Below are 7065 nucleotides of genomic sequence, written 5' to 3'. Positions count from 1 at the left end.
CTGGTTTGTTGACTTCACGCAGCTGCATCCATATGTTGCTGGGCTGGGTGCTGCAGCTCTAACCCCATAGGCTGGTGAGTCTTCTCTGGTCCTGTGGACTGGGTTCGTCTTTTCTTGCTGGGGTACGCTAGATAGCTGTTATCAAAAAGAGCAATGCATTCAGGATAAGAAATGCAGAATCACCTCATTTGCATAATATAAGAAAAAGAGATTAGCAAACTTTTTGACAAAGATGTGTGACAAATAACGGTATCGCTTCTATGTTTTTTGGTACTGTAATTAAGATTTGTTTTTAAAGTAAGCAAGAGTGTGGTGGTGTGTATTTTTGCCAAGACAAGGTTTTTTTTTTAAACAAATATGCGGTAGTAGTTTTTTGTTTAAGTTCACCAATACCCCCCCCCCAAAAAAAAAGTAAATAAATAAAGATATAACAAAAATTTAAAGAATCGGGGAAAACATTTAAAAAAAAAATTCTGTAATGAAATCTGGATGAAATCAACAGTAGGCAGTTATATTAGTTTTTCTAATCGGAAAAACGCTAAATATATTTTCCCCTTAAAAAGGGATAAACAAAAGATTAATTGCATCAACAGTGACCCCAGTAGTAAAACACAATAACTATGTCTAAAGAAGCACTTTTGCGAGCTTTATTGGCATTTCAGAAAAAAAGTCAAAATAATTGGTTAAAATTTACCAGCAGCTTACAACAAATAAAAGCTGTCTTTTATTATGATTTTTGTTGTTTAATTAATTTGTAAGACTTTTGTTATACTACCCAAGTCATGCTGTACAACTTGTTGAAGTGAACGTTGAGTGGCAAAATGTATTTTAAACAATGTTTTAAAACTTTGGATACTACTGAGGGGGGCATTTTCTTCTAATTTTCCTCAAGACCAACCTGTCACAACAATGTGGTCGATAATAAAAGTGGATTTAATGAAGACAATGGAATTCACAAACAATACTATGCCTAGGGTCTTTACCTTTCAGGTTTGTGGACTTCACGCAGAGGCAGCAGCCATCGGGCTGGGCAGGTCTGGTCTGGCGGTCTGGTCTGGTCTTGATGCGTCAGCTTTTGCAGTGAAACATGTTCAGTACCGTTGTCTACTGAACCATTTTACACAAACTGAAGCAATTTACACTGCTGCCAAAATAAAGGCAAAATAACTTTCATTTATATAACATTTACAGTTTACTAGGTTTCTAAATTAGAGACAGAAAGAGCGGGTGAAATGGGGTGCACTCGGCCATATTAATTTCAAGATCAAAAATTGGAAAATGCCTCTAAACCACTGCAGAGAATAAAGTATCTTCCCCAAAAAGTTTTATTTTTATTTTCTACAAGAACAATTGCTCATCTGAAAAATATATATTTTGCAGAAAAAAAAGAGCACTACCTATGATGGTTATGAGTTGGCAAAAGATGTTATCCCCTCATCCTCAAAAAATCCCTATGGCAAAATAGTGGTATGGCCTAACCCACTCATTACATATCTGGCGATTGTTTTGTTTTTGTAAACTCAATGGAGCCAGCATGGACACCCGTCCGTAACTTTTAATAAAAATAATATCTCTATGCTATTATTTTATGCTATTTATTGGTCATGTGGGCTTGAGATCAGGCATTTACTGGAAAATAAATTTATGGAAATTATTTATATAAACAAATTGTTTGATAATAATCCAAACTTGGAAAAACGCTCAAAAACTTTGGAAAATCAAAAGTGGGGGCAAAATGTAGCCGTGGAAAGAAAACTAAATCTGGAAAATGCCTGCTAACTAAGGTTATTGCCCCAAAGATTTTGTTTTTATTTTCTACGAATGTCTCATCTCAACAATGTGGTTGATAATGACATTAATTTAATTATGGCAATGAGACTCACAAACAATATTATACCAGGGTATTTACCTTTCACGTTTGTGGACTTCACGCAGAGGCAGCAGCCATCGTTGCTGATGGGCCGGGCTGCTGCAGCTCTAGACCCACGGCCTGGGTTGGTCTGCTCTGGTCCCGTGCGTGGGCTTGGTCGTCTGCTCTGGCAGTGGAACGTTGTTCGGTACCGTCTTCGCCAATCAGTATTTCTTCCCGTTGTCATCGGGATCAAACTTATAAGAGTGACACATTGAAGCCAACTTGAAGAAGCAAGCAACTGGAAGCTCAACAGAGAAATAAGCCCCGGTGCGGAAGGTTGCTACAGCTTTCTTCAAAGAAAGCTGGGCCCCTTTCCCCGGAGCCTCTGGTCGCTCGAGCTCAACATCAATGTCGGCAGAAATTTCGTAAAGTTCAGTTCTCACTCTGTGGCGACGACGTACTGAAGCAGTTAACACACACTGAAGCCATGAAAACTGCTGCCAAAACAAAGCAAAAGACACTTATTTTATAGAAAACTAATTAAGTTAACTAGGTTTTTATTAAGGGTATAAGAACAAAGCGGGAGTTTTTTTGTAGCGGGCGAGCAAAATGTAAAGAGCAGTGAGCCGGCCTCTCGTCCAGTCTGCTGCACTAGTGTAAAACCACATGGTTTCGCCCACTGGTAGTTGGCTGTCAGTCAAAAAGAGCAATGCATTCAGAATACACAAAAACGCAGAAGCGTCTCATTTGCATAACAAAGAGATTTACATACAGTTTGGCAAAGTATTACTTTAAAGAATGCGGGGAATGTATAACAAGATGCCTGCAAACGGAAGGGGCAAAAACAACTCACGTTGTATGTAGCTTTTTTAATATTATAAGAATTTTTTTAGGCGGTGATTGTGTGCATTTACTGAGCAAAGTGTTTTAACATCCATACCAAAAATTATAAAGAATAAGGAGGGGGAGTTATGTGTGCATATAAGTCTGGATAAAAATAAGATACGGGCTTTTCAGTTGAATCACTAGAAAATACAATTATTTTACCCAACAGTGAACCAGTATTAAACAGTTCTCACGTATTGTTAAACAACAATTCCACGCTAACATTTAGGTCAAAATAAACAATGTTGCTATCTCTCATAGTATTTTTTATTTTATTTTTTTTTGAGGGGAGGGGGGGGGGGGGTGCGGGATAGAAGACAAGTTTGGGGAAAAACATTGAATTTTTTTTTAATAATGGCATAAAATGTACAAAGTTTCCTTTTTTGTAAAATATTGTCTCAGAACATCTTTTGTGAAATGAATGACAAATTATAATAGGATTCTTTAGAAAAATGCTCAAGAACAATGGACATAGGGAGGGGGGCCTATGCAGCCAAATGAATTTTTATGGGAACACCGCAAAACAATAACCGAAAAAATGAGTGGGGCACCAGTCACTACAATGTAAACATGATGTAATTTGGGCTGATAACCTATTTCTGTTGCTAAGCAATACTTTTTCTGTGCTTAGCTAGATTTTGTGCATACAGAAAATTACAGGCTTTCTAAAATTGGACACTTGCCAACACTTCGCTGCAACTAACAAAATAATAAGTAGGCCGGTCGGGTCAATCACGCTCTGCTTGTACTGGCACACTTATAGCTACGTGCAGAGAGCTGCCCACGTGGGTGGACACAGAATAGACATGGTGGGCGGGGCTAAATGGTAAAGCAGTGCGCGGAAAACATGTGCTTTTTTTTTTAGCGTCAGGTCCCCAGCGGAAAACTTTTCGTATTCTGCCACCACATTTTTACTCATTTTTCAAAAGGCATAAATATGTAATTTGAGTAAAAAAAGAGATTTTAAAATACAATTTTATTCATAACGAAAGAAAAAGTGGTGCTAGGATACGAAAACTTTTCCTGACAAATATTTACAAAAGGATTATCCCATAGGTAAAATTATATACTATTTTGTTTTATAAATTATTACGAAATGAAACGGTGGTGCCATGATACGGGAACTTGTCCATTTATATTAATAAATCAGCGTTTGAGAGTACAAAGGAAAAATAGAGGCTAAGGGCCGTAATTTGTTTAATTCATTGAGCTATCTTGAAATCACAAAATTTAGATTAGCTATGTAATTTATTTCAGACAGACACAATGTAATTCAAAATAATGCAATAAATCAGTGTTTTTAAGAGGAGTTAACTGGTAAAAGAGCAAGTGCCGTAAATTTATTTAAAAAAATCACTTAGCTATCTTGAAATGACAATTATTAGTAAATTGGGTTTTACGAATAATTTTAGAAAGACAGTGTACTTGGAAAACATGGCTCACCTTTCGTTTTGTGTATGGACTGCATTGCAGCGGCATAGGTCGTCTCTTTGCTATACTTGCTGTGCCGTGTTTGCCGCTCTCTGCTCCCGCTTGGCTGGGCGTTGTAGCTCTGGTAGTCCCCGGGCTGAGTTCGTGTAGTCTTCATAAAAGTTTCAAGTTCGTGGCGGGCTTTTTACTAAAATAGAGCTAAAAGCACTGTTGTTTTTGCTAAAGAAAATTTACAGCTAATTCTCTAGGTTTCTAAATAGAGAACAACATTAATAGCGGGTGTTGTTTTAGCAGACAAGTGTGTAGCCCAACGTCCAGCATGCGAATGGCCTGAACCTTCTTCTGTACGGCCTGTGCCCGTGTAAAACAGAGCACATGGTTTCGCCCACCCCATTATCGTAGAAACGCGTAAACGTCGTTTGCATTACAATACATTTCAATATACCTGTAGTTTGGCAATGTTGAAGAATGAGGGGGATTTAGGAGATGCAATGAATGGACCAAAACAAAATTGTTTCTTAATAGGATAGGTACTTAGCCTAGATCAGGCTATAACGAGTTTTTATTCAAATTAAGTAAGGGGCGTGGTTTGGCATTTTCCCCTCTGCCAAGTATTTTTGTCTTTTGAGCTACAACAAAACAGTGGAATGAACGGCAAGGGAAATTCGGTGGGTTTTATAGAAAACCAGGTGTGATCCCTAGCCAAACTATACGATACGGCAGTAAACAAGTGTACTTGGCTCTGGCCGACTCCCGAGCAACAACATATAATAGTCGAAGTTGGAAAAACTCAGATACAAAAAAAATAAGTGAGAAATTAGAAATACAGAGGCGAAAAAGAGGGCCACAATCACCTCCCCCTCCCCTCCAAAACAGTTGATAAAATAACAATTAGGCCTATAACAGTATTAAAGAAACTAAAAAATATAGACACATTTTCAAAATTTTTAATTAAACGAAAGCAACTCAAGTCTACTCAGAAACGAGGCAACATTGTAGATAGTCGTGATAAATATTCTCATTTGAGTCGATACTGTCAAAGTTGTTGAATACCAGAGCCCAATTTCATAGAACTGCTTAAGCATAACAAGTAGCTAAGCACAACAAAATGACGCTAACCAGAATAAGGTTATCAGTCAAACTACTTGTCCAAATGAACAATTTATGGCTGGTATTCTGCTCATTTCCGCTCAGCGGAATTTTTTAAGCACAACTTTCTGCGTAAGCAGCTCTATGAAATGGGGACAAGAAGTTCAAATTAGCATGTGCTCAGGTTTTGTTTATGGAGATTTTGTACCGTGACCATTATTGTGGTCTGTTATTGGAAGAAAAAGAAAATAGAAAGTGTAATACTATAATATTATATTCTTTTCTCTTGATCTTTCCATATGGGAGCTATAATTGCATTTTTATAAATACCTCGCGACCTCAAAGTTTTAAACAACTCTACCTGGCAAGTAGATACACCCATGGTGTTATCGCAAACCAAACATATTATTTCATATTGATACCTCACCATGCAATCATATAGACATCAAAGGGTTATTTATTATTTTATTTATTTATTTCAACAAAACCTTAAACAATGGAGAAGATAAAAATACATTACATTTACAATAAAATATATATACATAAACATGTGTATAAAAAAACAGGGCACTCTAACACTCATGAACGACCCCCTAACCCGGACCATCTCGACAAAGTAGTAAATAAAAGGATTGTCAGAACAATCTGAGCAGCTGACTGGGAGTACCAAGATCATCACATTCCAGAAACTGGTTACGAAACAAAGCTGTTTTAATACCATGATTGACACATTATAACGTGCTTAACTAACGCACTCTGATTGGTTGAAGACAGATCCGTGGGGTGTATACACGCGCGCCAGTAGCGAATAAATGGCCCCTGAACATGTGTAATGTGTAAAAGTTATGCATGCACTGTCTTTTGCGCAGTCACTATCATCATGTGGTCTTAGTACTGTTTTTTTTTTTATATATACCGCGTCAGTAAACCAAAAAAAATGCCAGATACTGTTTTTACTAAGCAAAAAACTAGTGTGGTACCAGCCGCAACAATACAAACTTAATGGAATGTCGGCTGGTAACATGTTTTTGCTTAGCAAAATTTTGCTGTGCTAAGCAAGCGCTTTGGGTACGAAATAAGTCATAACATGATAGTGATTCTGCCCCCCCCCCCCCCCATGCCATGGAAAATTAACGTTGGCTGAACGAGCCACACCGGCTGGACTCGCACTGTCTGCCCCAATTTTTTTAAAATAAAAACCCGCACACTTTTCTTGTTTCCAATGTTTGTTTGTTTGTTTGTTTGTTTTAATATTGTGACTACGTCTATACCACTCAATACAGAAATGAAACAGTAATTTTTTTTGAAATATTAAAAAATATGTAATTTGTAATTTATTAAAATATTCCAATGCATAAACAAAATGTCAAAAAATAATTACTATGAAATTAGTAATGTTATATTAAACATATTGTAATATGGGCAATTAAAGGGATGGTACACTATTGGTAAATTGTCAAAGACCAGTGTTCTCACTTGGTGTTTCTCAACATAGGCCTATGCATAAAATAACAGCTCAATTTGAGAAATTACCTCTTTCTCCAAATCTATGCTACTTCAGAGGGAGCCGTTTCTCACAATGTTTTATACTATCAACAGCTCTCCAATGCTCGTTACCAAGTCAGTTTTTAAGTTAATATTTGTTTTGAGTAATTACCAAACGTGTACCTTCCCTTTGAGACCTACTGTGAAAACGTTTAAATTTTCAAAAGTGTTTAACTATTATACTGTTTTTACGGTTGCATATAACAAACAATTAGAGGTAATTCATGTTTCTGCGATCGCAAGTATGTAATTCAAGTAATGTA

General features: G+C 36.9%; 1 long non-coding RNA gene across 1 annotated transcript; it reads right to left on the bottom strand.

Annotated features, from left to right (window-relative positions):
• LOC117302776 lies at positions 1 to 4480 on the bottom strand. Its single transcript, XR_004520455.1, has 4 exons — positions 4181 to 4480; positions 1910 to 2349; positions 984 to 1144; positions 1 to 135 (listed from the first exon to the last, which is right to left on the bottom strand). It is a non-coding gene; the product is annotated as an uncharacterized LOC117302776 (long non-coding RNA).
• Between the last annotated feature and the right edge of the window lie 2585 nt (positions 4481 to 7065).

Source organism: Asterias rubens, chromosome 2 (genome assembly GCF_902459465.1).
Source record: "Asterias rubens chromosome 2, eAstRub1.3, whole genome shotgun sequence".
NCBI lineage: Eukaryota > Metazoa > Echinodermata > Asteroidea > Forcipulatida > Asteriidae > Asterias > Asterias rubens.
Note: the sequence above shows the minus strand (reverse complement) of the source record. Positions and strands in the feature narration are given on the sequence as shown.